The 15749-nt window shown below is 40.5% G+C and overlaps 2 pseudogenes; one reads left to right on the top strand and one right to left on the bottom strand.

Moving 5' to 3' along the window:
- The first annotated feature begins 289 nt into the window (after nt 1–289).
- Nucleotides 290–13314, top strand: LOC122304750 (annotated as a pseudogene).
- Nucleotides 13311–15749, bottom strand: part of LOC122304749 — a 162674-nt pseudogene continuing 160235 nt past the window's right edge.

Below are 15749 nucleotides of genomic sequence, written 5' to 3'. Positions count from 1 at the left end.
AGGTGGGAGAAATCGGAGGCGACGTGAGCCTAGGGTTGAAAATGCATATGAGAATGAAGGAGATGATGAGGATGAGGAAGACCTAACATCTGAAATTGGGTTGGGTAGACATAGAGGAGTTAGGCGTGAAAGAGGATTTGAGGGGAACCTAGGGGGTCGGGATGGTGTCGATAGAGACTTGGGGAGCATCAAAATGACAATACCATCTTTCCAAGGTAGAACTGACCCAGAGGTTTATCTAGAGTGGGAGAAAAAAATAGATTTGGTATTTGATTGTCATAATTACTCTGAGGAGAAGAAAGTAAAGTTGGCAGTAATTGAATTCACTGATTATGCTATTATTTGGTGGGATCAATTAGTGACCACTAGGAGGAGGAATCATGAGAGGCCTATAGAGACATGGGGAGAGTTGAAAGCTCTCATGAGGCGGAGATTTGTACCTAGTCACTACTATAGGGACCTTTATCAAAAGCTCCAAAATCTTACACAGGGGTCTAGGAGTGTGGAGGATTACCATAAGGAGATGGAGGTGGCTATGATTTGGGCTAATGTAGAGGAGGACCGGGAGGCCACCATGGCTAGATTTTTGAGTGGTTTGAATAGAGATATAGCCAATGTGGTTGAATTGCAACATTATGTGGAGATAGAGGACATGGTGCACATGGCTATGAAGGTGGAGAGGCAATTAAAGAGAAAAGGGACAGCAAGGTACACTTCGGTTCCTAGCACTACTTGGAAATCAAAGTGGGATAGGAATGATCCTGCTGAAGCAAAGAGAAAGATCGAACCACCTAAGGGCAAAGATGAGGGACCTAGCAGCAAAGCCAAGGTAGAATCTCAACCTTCAAGGAATAGAGATATTAAATGTTTTAAGTGTTTGGGTTCAGGGCACATTGCTTCTCAATGTCCAAATAGGCGAGTGATGATTATGCGTGACAATGGGGAGGTGATGACTGAGAGTGAGGATGATCGTGATGGAGTGCCCGAGTTGGTTGATGCTAGTGATGACGAAGGAGTGATATATGCTGTGAGTGAGTCTCTTGTTGCTAGGCGTGCTCTCAACACACACATTAAGGTGGATGATGCCGAGCAACAGAGAGAGAACATTTTCCATACTAGATGTCATGTCAACAGCAAAGTATGTAGTATGATTATTGATGGAGGGAGTTGTACTAATGTGGCTAGCACTACTTTGGTTGAGAAATTGAATTTACCAACCTTAAAACACTCTAGACCATACAAATTGTAGTGGTTGAATGATTGTGGGGAAGTTAAGGTGGATAGACAAGTGTTAGTTCCTTTTTCAATTGGAAGGTATCAAGATGAGGTACTTTGTGATGTTGTGCCTATGCATGCTGGCCATATTTTGTTGGGGAGGCCGTGGCAATATGATAGGAGGGTGACACATGATGGGTTCCAAAACATGTACAGCTTTGTAAAGGAGGGCAAAACAATCAAGCTTGCTCCTTTAACTCCAAGCCAGGTCTATGAAGACCAATTGAAACTGAAAAGTGAAGTTGCTCAGAAAAGGAAGAGTGAAAATGAGAGTGATCAAAAAAGAAAGAGTGAAAATGAGAGTGATCAAAAAAGAATGAGTGAAAAAGAGATTGAGCAAAAAAGAAAGAGTGATAGTGAAAATGAGCACAACAAAAAGAGTGAAAAAGAAAGTAGAGATGTGGCTGAGAATAGAGAAAAAAGAGTAGAGCCACGAGAGAAAAAAGAAAGAGAGTCTGCAGAGAGAAAAGCAAAGACAAAAGTGAGTTTCTATACCAGAGAGAGTGAGGTTAAGAGGGCTTTCTTCGCAGATCGCCCTATGATTTTTCTTGTCTATAAAGAGTCTTATCTTACTCTTGATGACACTCACCAGTCTCTTCCTAGTTTGGCTATTTCCTTGTTGCAGGAGTTTGATGATGTATTCCCAGAGGAGATGCCTAATGAGTTGCCACCCATTAGAGGCATTGAGCATCAGATTGATTTTGTACCTGGAGCTGCTATTCCAAACCGACCAGCCTATAGGAGTAATCCAGAGGAGACAAAGGAGCTTCAGAGGCAAGTTGAGGACTTGATGAGCAAGGGCTACGTGAGGGAGAGCATGAGCCCATGTGCAGTACCAGTGCTATTAGTGCCAAAGAAGGATGGGACGTGGAGAATGTGTGTTGATTGCAGGGCGGTCAACAATATTACGGTAAAGTATCGGCATCCCATTCCTAGATTAGATGATATGCTTGATGAATTGCATGGCTCTTGTATTTTTAGTAAAATTGATCTTAAAAGTGGGTACCATCAAATTAGAATGAAAGAGGGTGATGAATGGAAAACTGCTTTTAAGACTAACTATATGGCCTTTATGAATGGTTGGTTATGCCATTTGGACTTACAAATGCGCCCAGTACTTTCATGAGATTGATGAACCATGTCCTACGTGCATTCATTGGCAAGTTTGTGGTTGTGTATTTTGATGATATCCTAGTGTACAGTAAGGACTTAAATGAGCATATTGAGCATGTGAGATATGTGTTTGATTGGTTGAGATGTGAAAAGTTGTATGCTAATTTCAAGAAATGTACCTTTTGCATGGAAAGAGTTGTTTTTCTTGGATATGTTGTTAGTACAAAGGGTATTGAGGTGGATGAAGAGAAAGTCAAGGCCATTAAGGAGTGGCCAACGCCAAAGAGTATCACTGAGGTAAGAAGCTTTCATGGTTTTGCTAGCTTTTATTGGCGTTTTGTTAAAGATTTTAGCACCATTGCTGCACCACTCACTGAAGTCATTAAAAAGTATGTTAGGTTTCATTGGGGGGCTACTCAAGAGAATGCTTTTGCCACCATTAAAGAAAGGTTGTGCTCTGCACCTGTGCTAGCATTACCTGATTTTAACAAAGCTTTTGAGATTGAATGCGATGCCTCAGGTATAGGGATTGGAGCTGTTTTGATGCAAGATAGGCGGCCCATAGCTTTCTTCAGTGAAAAGTTAAGTGGGGCCTCACTCAAGTACCCTACTTATGACAAAGAGCTTTATGCTCTTATTCGTGCATTGGAGACTTGGCAGCACTACCTTATGGCCTAGGGAATTTGTGATCCACACCGATCATGAATCATTAAAGCATCTCAAGGGTCAAGGTAAGTTGAATAAAAGGCATGCTTGTTGGATGGAATACATTGAGACATTTCCATATGTCATCTGTCACAAGCAAGGTAAGGAGAACATTGTTGCTGATGCTTTATCTCGAAGGTATGTACTTCTTACTTCTATGAGTGCTAAGATGCTTGGGTTTGAATATGTAAAAGACCTATATGCCGATGACGCTGACTTCTCTAATGTGTACGTGGCATGTGATAAGGTGGCATTTGGTAAGTTTTACAAGCATGAGGGTTACTTGTTTAAAGAAAACAAACTTTGTGTGCCAGGTTGTTCTATGCGTGAATTACTAGTGCGTGAGGCACATGGTGGTGGATTAATGGGACACTTTCGTGTCAAGAAGACTTTGGATATTTTGCATGAACATTTCTTTTGGCCTAAGATGAAGAGAGATGTCACTCGCATTTGTGGCAGGTGCATTACATGTAGGAAGGCCAAATCTAAAGTGTTGCCACATGGGTTGTATACACCCTTACCCGTTCCTAGTGAACCATGGGTCGACATATCTATGGACTTTGTTTTGGGGCTACCTAGGACCAAAAGGGGTAGAGATTCTATTTTTATAGTTGTGGATAGATTTAGTAAAATGGCACATTTCATTCCATGCCATAAAACAGATGATGCCACAAACATAGCTGACTTGTTTTTCAGGGAGATAGTGCGACTCCATGGTGTTCCCAGGAGTATTGTTTCTGATAGGGATGTTAAATTCCTTAGCTACTTTTGGAAGGTGTTGTGGGGGAAATTGGGTACCAAGCTCTTATTTTCCACTACTTGTCATCCGCAGACTGATGGTCAAACTGAAGTAGTTAATAGGACCTTAACTCAGCTTTTACGCACTGTTGTTCATAAGAATTTAAAAACTTGGGAGGATTGTTTGCCATTCATAGAGTTTGCATATAATAGGATCATGCATACTACTACTTCATATTCTCCTTTTGAAATTGTTTATGGATTCAGTCCGCTTACCCCTTTAGATTTGATGCCTTTACCGGTTGATGGCAGGAGTAGCTTGGATGGACAAAAGAAGGCGGAGTTGGTGAAGTCACTCCATGAGAGGGTACGGCTTCAAATTGCGCAAAAGAATGAAAGAGTTGCTTCCCAAGCCAATAAAGGGCGAAGGCGTGTCATCTTTGAACCTGGAGATTGGGTTTGGGTTCACATGCGCAAAGAAAGATTCCCAGCTCATCGGAGGACTAAGTTGCATCCTCGAGGAGATGGACCTTTTCAAATCCTTGAGAAAATTAATGACAATGCCTATAAAGTGGATCTCCCAGGTGAGTATAATGTGTCTGCTACCTTCAATGTTTCTGATCTTTCTCCTTTTGACCTAGGTGAAGATTCAAGGTCGAATCCTTTTGAGGAGAGGGGGAATGATGGGAACCAAGGCAGGCCTACTCTTAAAGATCCTTTACAAGTTCCAGATGGGCCAATTACAAGATCGAGAGCCAAGAAGATCAAGGAAGCAATGCAAGTATTAGTACAAACCACTTGGGAAGAAGCTAGCAAGCGCCCAACACTCAAGATGGGCTTGAAAGAAGAAAAACCAGCTTTGATCCACTTGATCCAAGCTGTGGAAGACTTGACTTAGAAATATGGCCTTTAGATATTAAGGCTTTCAATTTGTTTAAAGGATTTTTATTATTAGTTTTGAATAAGTGGGCTTGAGGATGCTTAACCCACATATGTCATACTTATTTGAACTAGGGTTTAGAAGTACTGTAGCATGACACTGTTCACGCTACAGTACACGCGGCTACGGTTCACAAAGGGCATTTTTGAGAGAAAGGGTCTCAAATTTTAGTCTAGGATTTTATCATGTTTTGGGGAGGGTATTTAAGGGATGTAACCAGCCATTTCAAGGCAGACATTATTTTATTTCGAATTTTAATTGTGAGTGAGTTTTCTCCTCTTGTTCTTAATTGAACTCTTGAACTTATCAAAGGTAAATCACAACCTTTGTGGCGTTCCTCCTCGTAATTTGGGTTCTTGAGACGGGATTTCAACGGGTCTAGATTTTGATATAATCTAGGTTCTTGAAACGAGTTCTCAACGGGTTTAAATTCTCCATCCATAGACTTGAGTTTGGCGTTCTTGGGTTTGCTTTTCCAATATTGTTGTTGGGTCTCAAAGCGAGTCGATTGGGGTTCACATCAAATAAAAGCCACAAGGTTTAGGCAAAAAAGGTGAGAAGGAATATTAAAAGTGAAATGAAGCACAAAACATGGTTTAGAGATGAATAATCATGTGGGTGTTGATTGTTGACCTTTAACTCTAGCTAGAAGCTTAAACATGGCTAGATGTGAACTTTGGGGGCTTGTTGAGCTTGACGGAAACCAATGGTAAGCTGTATGTGGGCTTCAACTGAAAGAATGCGATAAAAGACGGGGGTTTTTTGCTGCTAATTCATCAGATGCTAGAACTGAACTTGGGGGGGTGGGAAATGTGCGGTGTAAATAGTGAAGTTTCCACTGAGGAAATGTATAAAAGGCATGGGCATGGCGCCGATTTGTTGCAATGCACACATGAAGGTGCATCGAGGTGGCGATTTGCGGTGACTTCGGCGTTTACATGGCTTTGTTTCTATTAACATGTATTGGATCAATACTAATCTTCTAATTAAATCTTAGAATGAAGGAAAACAACAATGAAAACAATAAGGTCAAGACAAAAAGGGTGAGAAAGAATATTAAAAGATAAATTAATATCAAAATATGGTCTAGAGATAAAAAATCGTGTGGAAGTCGATTATTGCCCGTAACTCAAGTCATAAGCTTAACCGTGGCTAGATGTTAAGCTTGGGAGATTGTTTAAGCTTCTTGGGCTTGACCGAAACCAATGGTAAGGTGTATGTGGCCTTCAATTTCAAGAACTAAATAGAAGACAGGTGGGTGGGTGGCAATTCAGTGGATTCTATTACCGAACTAGGCGGGTTAATGTGGAGTGTGAGTAGTGGGATTTCTCTTGCGAAAATATTGCGAAATGCGTGGGCTAGGGGGCGATTTGTCGCAATGCACATGTAGGGGCAGCTAGGTGCCAATTTGCAGTGACTTGGTCATTTACCTGCCTTTCCTTCAATTGACATGTCTTGGATGGAGAACAATCTTCTAATTCAACCCAAGAATGAAAACAAACAGCAATAAAAGTTACAAGGTTTAGGGAAAAAAGGTGAGAAAGAATATTAAAAGGGAAATTAAGCACAAAACATAGTTTAGAAATGTATAATCTTGTGTATGTCGATTATTGCCTTTAACTCTAGCTAGAAGCTTAAACAGTGCTAGATGTGAACCTTGGGGGCTTTTAACATGTCTTGGGCTTGACGGAACCAATGGTAAGCTGTATGTGGGCTTCAACTGAAAGAATGAGATAAAACACGGGCTTTCTTGCTGCTAATTCATCAGATGCTAGAACTGAACTTGGGGAGTGAATGTGGAGTCTAAATAGAGAAGTTTCCAATGAGGAAATGTCTAAAAGGCATGGGCATGGCGCCGATTTGTTGCAATGCACACATGAAGGTGCATCGAGGTAGCGATTTGCGGTGACTTCGGCGTTTACATGGCTTTGTTTCTATTAACGTGTCTTGGATCAATACTAATCTTCTAATTAAATCTTAGAATGAAGGAAAACAACAATGAAAACAATAAGGTCAAGATAAAAAGGGTGAGAAAGAATATTAAAAGATAAATTAATATCAAAATATGGTCTAGAGATAAATAATCATGTGGAAGTCGATTATTGCCCTTAACTCAAGTCATAAGCTTAACCGCTGCTAGATGTGAACCTTGGGAGATTGTTACGCTTCTTGGGCTTGACCGAAACCAATGGCAAGGTTTATGTGGCCTTCAATTTCAAGAACGAAATAGAAGACAGGTGGGTGGGTGGCAATTTATCGGATTCTATTACCGAACTAGGCGGGTTAATGTGGAGTGTGATTAATGGGATTTCTCTTACGAAAATATTGCGAAATGCGTCGGCTAGGGGCCGATTTGTCGCAATGCACATGTAGAGGCAGCTAGGTGCTGATTTGCGTCGACTTGGTCATTTACCAGCCTTTCCTTCAATTGACATGTCTTGGACGAAGAACAATCTTCTAATTCAACCCAAGAATGATGACAAACAGCAATAAAAGCCACAAGGCTTAGGCAAAAAAGGTGAGAAGGAATATTAAAAGTGAAATTAAGCACAAAACATGGTTTAGAGATGAATAATCATGTAGGTGTTGATTGTTGACCTTTAACTCTAGCTAGAAGCTTAAACATGGCTAAATGTGAACTTTGGGGGCTTGTTACACGTCTTGAGCTTGACGGAAACCAATGGTAAGCTATATGTGGGCTTCAACTGAAAGAATGAGATAAAAGACGGGGTTTCTTGCTGCTAATTCATCAGATGCTAGAATTGAACTTGGGGGGGCGGGGAATGTGAGGTGTAAATAGTGAAGTTTCCACTGAGGAAATGTATAAAAGGCATGGGCATGGCGCCGATTTGTTGCAATGCACACATGAAGGTGCATCGAGGTGGCGATTTGCGTCGACTTCGGCGTTTACATGGTTTTGTTTCTATTAACATGTATTGGACCAATACTAATCTTCTAATTAAATCTTAGAATGAAGGAAAACAACAATGAAAACAATAAGGTCAAGACAAAAAGGGTGAGAAAGAATATTAAAAGATAAATTAATATCAAAATATGGTCTAGAGATAAATAATCGTGTGGAAGTCGATTATTGCCCGTAACTCAAGTCATAAGCTTAACCGTGGCTAGATGTTAACCTTTGGACATTGTTACGCTTCTTGGGCTTGACCGAAACCAATGGTAAGGTGTATGTGGCCTTCAATTTCTAGAACGAAATAGAAGACATGTGGGTGGGTGGCAATTCATCGGATTCTATTACCGAACTAGGCGGGTTAATGTGGAGTGTGAGTAGTGGGATTTCTCTTGCGAAAATATTGCAAAATGCGTGGGCTAGGGGGCGATTTGTCGCAATGCACATGTAGGGGCAGCTAGGTGCCGATTTACGGTGACTTGGTCATTTACCTGCCTTTCCTTCAATTGACATGTCTTGGATGAAGAACAATCTTCTAATTCAACCCAAGAATGAAAACAAACAGCAATAAAAGTTACAAGGTTTAGGGAAAAAAGGTGAGAAAGAATATTAAAAGGCAAATTAAGCACAAATCGTAGTTTAGAAATGTATAATCTTGTGTATGTGGATTATTGCCCTTTAACTCTAGCTAGAGGCTTAAACAGGGCTAGATGTGAACCTTGCGGGCTTTTAACACGTCTTGGGCTTGACGGAACCAATGGTAAGCTGTATGTGGGCTTCAACTGAAAGAATGAGATAAAACATGGGCTTTCTTCCTGCTAATTCATCAGATGCTAGAACTGAACTTGAGGGGTGAATGTGCAGTCTAAATAGAGAAGTTTCCAATGAGGAAATGTCTAAAAGGCATGGGCATGGCGCCGAATTGTTGCAATGCACACATGAAGGTGCATCGAGGTGGCGATTTGCGGTGACTTCGGCCTTTACATGGCTTTGTTTCTATTAACGTGTCTTGGATCAATACTAATCTTCTAATTAAATCTTAGAATGAAGGAAAACAACAATGAAAACAATAAGGTCAAGATAAAAAGGGTGAGAAAGAATATTAAAAGATAAATTAATATCAAAATATGGTCTAGAGATAAATAATCATGTGGAAGTCTATTATTGCCCTTAACTCAAGTCATAACCTTAACCGTTGCTAGATGTGAACCTTGGGAGATTGTTACGCTTCTTGGGCTTGACCGAAACCAATGCTAAGGTGTATGTGGCCTTCAATTTCAAGAACGAAGTAAAAGGCAGGAGGGTGGGTGGCAATAAGTCGGATTCTATTACCGAACTAGGCGGGTTAATGTGGAGTGTGAGTAGTGGGATTTCTCTTGCGAAAATATTGTGAAAGGCATGGGCTAGAGGCCGATTTGTCGCAATGCACATGTAGAGGCAGCTAGGTGCCGATTTGCGTTGACTTGGTCATTTACCAGCCTTTCCTTCAATTGACATGTCTTGGACGAAGAACAATCTTCTAATTCAACCCAAGAATGATGACAAACAGCAATAAAAGCCACATGGTTTAGGCAAAAAAGGTGAGAAGGAATATTAAAAGTGAAATTAAGCACAAAACGTGGTTTAGAGATGACTAATCATGTGGGCGTTGATTGTTGACCTTTAACTCTAGCTAGAAGCTTAAACATGGCTAGATGTGAACTTTGGGGGCTTGTTACACGTCTTGAGCTTGATGGGAACCAATGGTAAGCTGTATGTGGGCTTAAACTGAAAGAATGAGATAAAAGACGGGGTTTCTTGCTGCTAATTCATCAGATGCTAGAATTGAACTTGGGGGGGCGGGGAATGTGCGGTGTAAATAGTGAAGTTTCCACTGAGGAAATGTATAAAAGGCATGGGCATGGCGCCGATTTGTTGCAATGCACACATGAAGGTGCATCGAGGTGGCGATTTGCGTCGACTTCGGCGTTTACATGGTTTTGTTTCTATTAACATGTATTGGATCAATACTAATCTTCTAATTAAATCTTAGAATGAAGGAAAACAACAATGAAAACAATAAGGTCAAGACAAAAAGGGTGAGAAAGAATATTAAAAGATAAATTAATATCAAAATATGGTCTAGAGATAAATAATCGTGTGGAAGTCGATTATTGCCCGTAACTCAAGTCATAAGCTTAACCGTGGCTAGATGTTAACCTTTGGACATTGTTACGCTTCTTGGGCTTGACCGAAACCAATGGTAAGGTGTATGTGGCCTTCAATTTCTAGAACGAAATAGAAGACATGTGGGTGGGTGGCAATTCATCGGATTCTATTACCGAACTAGGCGGGTTAATGTGGAGTGTGAGTAGTGGGATTTCTCTTGCGAAAATATTGCAAAATGCGTGGGCTAGGTGGCGATTTGTCGCAATGCACATGTAGGGGCAGCTAGGTGCCGATTTACGGTGACTTGGTCATTTACCTGCCTTTCCTTCAATTGACATGTCTTGGATGAAGAACAATCTTCTAATTCAACCCAAGAATGAAAACAAACAGCAATAAAAGTTACAAGGTTTAGGGAAAAAAGGTGAGAAAGAATATTAAAAGGCAAATTAAGCACAAATCATAGTTTAGAAATGTATAATCTTGTGTATGTGGATTATTGCCCTTTAACTCTAGCTAGAGGCTTAAACAGGGCTAGATGTGAACCTTGCGGGCTTTTAACACGTATTGGGCTTGACGGAACCAATGGTAAGCTGTATGTGGGCTTCAACTGAAAGAATGAGATAAAACACGGGCTTTCTTCCTGCTAATTCATCAGATGCTAGAACTGAACTTGAGGGGTGAATGTGCAGTCTAAATAGAGAAGTTTCCAATGAGGAAATGTCTAAAAGGCATGGGCATGGCGCCGAATTGTTGCAATGCACACATGAAGGTGCATCGAGGTGGCGATTTGCGGTGACTTCGGCCTTTACATGGCTTTGTTTCTATTAACGTGTCTTGGATCAATACTAATCTTCTAATTAAATCTTAGAATGAAGGAAAACAACAATGAAAACAATAAGGTCAAGATAAAAAGGGTGAGAAAGAATATTAAAAGATAAATTAATATCAAAATATGGTCTAGAGATAAATAATCATGTGGAAGTCTATTATTGCCCTTAACTCAAGTCATATAACCTTAACCGTTGCTAGATGTGAACCTTGGGAGATTGTTACGCTTCTTGGGCTTGACCGAAACCAATGCTAAGGTGTATGTGGCCTTCAATTTCAAGAACGAAGTAAAAGGCAGGTGGGTGGGTGGCAATAAGTCGGATTCTATTACCGAACTAGGCGGGTTAATGTGTAGTGTGAGTAGTGGGATTTCTCTTGCGAAAATATTGTGAAAGGCATGGGCTAGAGGCCGATTTGTCGCAATGCACATGTAGAGGCAGCTAGGTGCCGATTTGCGTTGACTTGGTCATTTACCAGCCTTTCCTTCAATTGACATGTCTTGGACGAAGAACAATCTTCTAATTCAACCCAAGAATGATGACAAACAGCAATAAAAGCCACATGGTTTAGGCAAAAAAGGTGAGAAGGAATATTAAAAGTGAAATTAAGCACAAAACGTGGTTTAGAGATGACTAATCATGTGGGCGTTGATTGTTGACCTTTAACTCTAGCTAGAAGCTTAAACATGGCTAGATGTGAACTTTGGGGGCTTGTTACACGTCTTGAGCTTGACGGAAACCAATGGTAAGCTGTATGTGGGCTTAAACTGAAAGAATGAGATAAAAGACGGGGTTTCTTGCTGCTAATTCATCAGATGCTAGAATTGAACTTGGGGGGGCGGGGAATGTGCGGTGTAAATAGTGAAGTTTCCACTGAGGAAATGTATAAAAGGCATGGGCATGGCGCCGATTTGTTGCAATGCACACATGAAGGTGCATCGAGGTGGCGATTTGCGTCGACTTCGGCGTTTACATGGTTTTGTTTCTATTAACATGTATTGGATCAATACTAATCTTCTAATTAAATCTTAGAATGAAGGAAAACAACAATGAAAACAATAAGGTCAAGACAAAAAGGGTGAGAAAGAATATTAAAAGATAAATTAATATCAAAATATGGTCTAGAGATAAATAATCGTGTGGAAGTCGATTATTGCCCGTAACTCAAGTCATAAGCTTAACCGTGGCTAGATGTTAACCTTTGGACATTGTTACGCTTCTTGGGCTTGACCGAAACCAATGGTAAGGTGTATGTGGCCTTCAATTTCTAGAACGAAATAGAAGACATGTGGGTGGGTGGCAATTCATCGGATTCTATTACCGAACTAGGCGGGTTAATGTGGAGTGTGAGTAGTGGGATTTCTCTTGCGAAAATATTGCAAAATGCGTGGGCTAGGGGGCGATTTGTCGCAATGCACATGTAGGGGCAGCTAGGTGCCGATTTACGGTGACTTGGTCATTTACCTGCCTTTCCTTCAATTGACATGTCTTGGATGAAGAACAATCTTCTAATTCAACCCAAGAATGAAAACAAACAGCAATAAAAGTTACAAGGTTTAGGGAAAAAAGGTGAGAAAGAATATTAAAAGGGAAATTAAGCACAAATCATAGTTTAGAAATGTATAATCTTGTGTATGTGGATTATTGCCCTTTAACTCTAGCTAGAGGCTTAAACAGGGCTAGATGTGAACCTTGCGGGCTTTTAACACGTCTTGGGCTTGACGGAACCAATGGTAAGCTGTATGTGGGCTTCAACTGAAAGAATGAGATAAAACACGGGCTTTCTTGCTGCTAATTCATCAGATGCTAGAACTGAACTTGAGGGGTGAATGTGCAGTCTAAATAGAGAAGTTTCCAATGAGGAAATGTCTAAAAGGCATGGGCATGGCGCCGAATTGTTGCAATGCACACATGGAGGTGCATCGAGGTGGCGATTTGCGGTGACTTCGGCCTTTACATGGCTTTGTTTCTATTAACGTGTCTTGGATCAATACTAATCTTCTAATTAAATCTTAGAATGAAGGAAAATAACAATGAAAACAATAAGGTCAAGATAAAAAGGGTGAGAAAGAATATTAAAAGATAAATTAATATCAAAATATGGTCTAGAGATAAATAATCATGTGGAAGTCGATTATTGCCCGTAACTCAAGTCATAAGCTTAACCGCTGCTAGATGTGAACCTTGGGAGATTGTTACGCTTCTTGGGCTTGACCGAAACCAATGGCAAGGTTTATGTGGCCTTCAATTTCAAGAACGAAATAGAAGACAGGTGGGTGGGTGGCAATTTATCGGATTCTATTACCGAACTAGGCGGGTTAATGTGGAGTGTGATTAGTGGGATTTCTCTTACGAAAATATTGCGAAATGCGTGGGCTAGGGGCCGATTTGTCGCAATGCACATGTAGAGGCAGCTAGGTGCCGATTTGCGTCGACTTGGTCATTTACCAGCCTTTCCTTCAATTGACATGTCTTGGACGAAGAACAATCTTCTAATTCAACCTAAGAATGATGACAAACAGCAATAAAAGCCACAAGGCTTAGGCAAAAAAGGTGAGAAGGAATATTAAAAGTGAAATTAAGCACAAAACATGGTTTAGAGATGAATAATCATGTAGGTGTTGATTGTTGACCTTTAACTCCAGCTAGAAGCTTAAACATGGCTAAATGTGAACTTTGGGGCCTTGTTACACGTCTTGAGCTTGACGGAAACCAATGGTAAGCTATATGTGGGCTTCAACTGAAAGAATGAGATAAAAGACGGGGTTTCTTGCTGCTAATTCATCAGATGCTAGAATTGAACTTGGGGGGGCGGGGAATGTGAGGTGTAAATAGTGAAGTTTCCACTGAGGAAATGTATAAAAGGCATGGGCATGGCGCCGATTTGTTGCAATGCACACATGAAGGTGCATCGAGGTGGCGATTTGCGTCGACTTCGGCGTTTACATGGTTTTGTTTCTATTAACATGTATTGGATCAATACTAATCTTCTAATTAAATCTTAGAATGAAGGAAAACAACAATGAAAACAATAAGGTCAAGACAAAAAGGGTGAGAAAGAATATTAAAAGATAAATTAATATCAAAATATGGTCTAGAGATAAATAATCGTGTGGAAGTCGATTATTGCCCGTAACTCAAGTCATAAGCTTAACCGTGGCTAGATGTTAACCTTTGGACATTGTTACGCTTCTTGGGCTTGACCGAAACCAATGGTAAGGTGTATGTGGCCTTCAATTTCTAGAACGAAATAGAAGACATGTGGGTGGGTGGCAATTCATCGGATTCTATTACCGAACTAGGCGGGTTAATGTGGAGTGTGAGTAGTGGGATTTCTCTTGCGAAAATATTGCAAAATGCGTGGGCTAGGGGGCGATTTGTCGCAATGCACATGTAGGGGCAGCTAGGTGCCGATTTACGGTGACTTGGTCATTTACCTGCCTTTCCTTCAATTGACATGTCTTGGATGAAGAACAATCTTCTAATTCAACCCAAGAATGAAAACAAACAGCAATAAAAGTTACAAGGTTTAGGGAAAAAAGGTGAGAAAGAATATTAAAAGGCAAATTAAGCACAAATCATAGTTTAGAAATGTATAATCTTGTGTATGTGGATTATTGCCCTTTAACTCTAGCTAGAGGCTTAAACAGGGCTAGATGTGAACCTTGCGGGCTTTTAACACGTCTTGGGCTTGACGGAACCAATGGTAAGCTGTATGTGGGCTTCAACTGAAAGAATGAGATAAAACACGGGCTTTCTTCCTGCTAATTCATCAGATGCTAGAACTGAACTTGAGGGGTGAATGTGCAGTCTAAATAGAGAAGTTTCCAATGAGGAAATGTCTAAAAGGCATGGGCATGGCGCCGAATTGTTGCAATGCACACATGAAGGTGCATCGAGGTGGCGATTTGCGGTGACTTCGGCCTTTACATGGCTTTGTTTCTATTAACGTGTCTTGGATCAATACTAATCTTCTAATTAAATCTTAGAATGAAGGAAAACAACAATGAAAACAATAAGGTCAAGATAAAAAGGGTGAGAAAGAATATTAAAAGATAAATTAATATCAAAATATGGTCTAGAGATAAATAATCATGTGGAAGTCTATTATTGCCCTTAACTCAAGTCATATAACCTTAACCGTTGCTAGATGTGAACCTTGGGAGATTGTTACGCTTCTTGGGCTTGACCGAAACCAATGCTAAGGTGTATGTGGCCTTCAATTTCAAGAACGAAGTAAAAGGCAGGTGGGTGGGTGGCAATAAGTCGGATTCTATTACCGAACTAGGCGGGTTAATGTGGAGTGTGAGTAGTGGGATTTCTCTTGCGAAAATATTGTGAAAGGCATGGGCTAGAGGCCGATTTGTCGCAATGCACATGTAGAGGCAGCTAGGTGCCGATTTGCGTTGACTTGGTCATTTACCAGCCTTTCCTTCAATTGACATGTCTTGGACGAAGAACAATCTTCTAATTCAACCCAAGAATGATGACAAACAGCAATAAAAGCCACATGGTTTAGGCAAAAAAGGTGAGAAGGAATATTAAAAGTGAAATTAAGCACAAAACGTGGTTTAGAGATGACTAATCATGTGGGCGTTGATTGTTGACCTTTAACTCTAGCTAGAAGCTTAAACATGGCTAGATGTGAACTTTGGGGGCTTGTTACACGTCTTGAGCTTGACGGAAACCAATGGTAAGCTGTATGTGGGCTTAAACTGAAAGAATGAGATAAAAGACGGGGTTTCTTGCTGCTAATTCATCAGATGCTAGAATTGAACTTGGGGGGGCGGGGAATGTGCGGTGTAAATAGTGAAGTTTCCACTGAGGAAATGTATAAAAGGCATGGGCATGGCGCCGATTTGTTGCAATGCACACATGAAGGTGCATCGAGGTGGCGATTTGCGTCGACTTCGGCGTTTACATGGTTTTGTTTCTATTAACATGTATTGGATCAATACTAATCTTCTAATTAAATCTTAGAATGAAGGAAAACAACAATGAAAACAATAAGGTCAAGACAAAAAGGGTGAGAAAGAATATTAAAAGATAAATTAATATCAAAATATGGTCTAGAGATAAATAATCGTGTGGA

Source organism: Carya illinoinensis, chromosome 3 (assembly GCF_018687715.1).
Source record: "Carya illinoinensis cultivar Pawnee chromosome 3, C.illinoinensisPawnee_v1, whole genome shotgun sequence".
NCBI classification, from domain to species: Eukaryota; Viridiplantae; Streptophyta; class Magnoliopsida; order Fagales; family Juglandaceae; genus Carya; species Carya illinoinensis.
The sequence above is the reverse complement of the archived record's forward strand: the minus strand, read 5'-3'. Positions and strand labels throughout refer to the sequence as shown.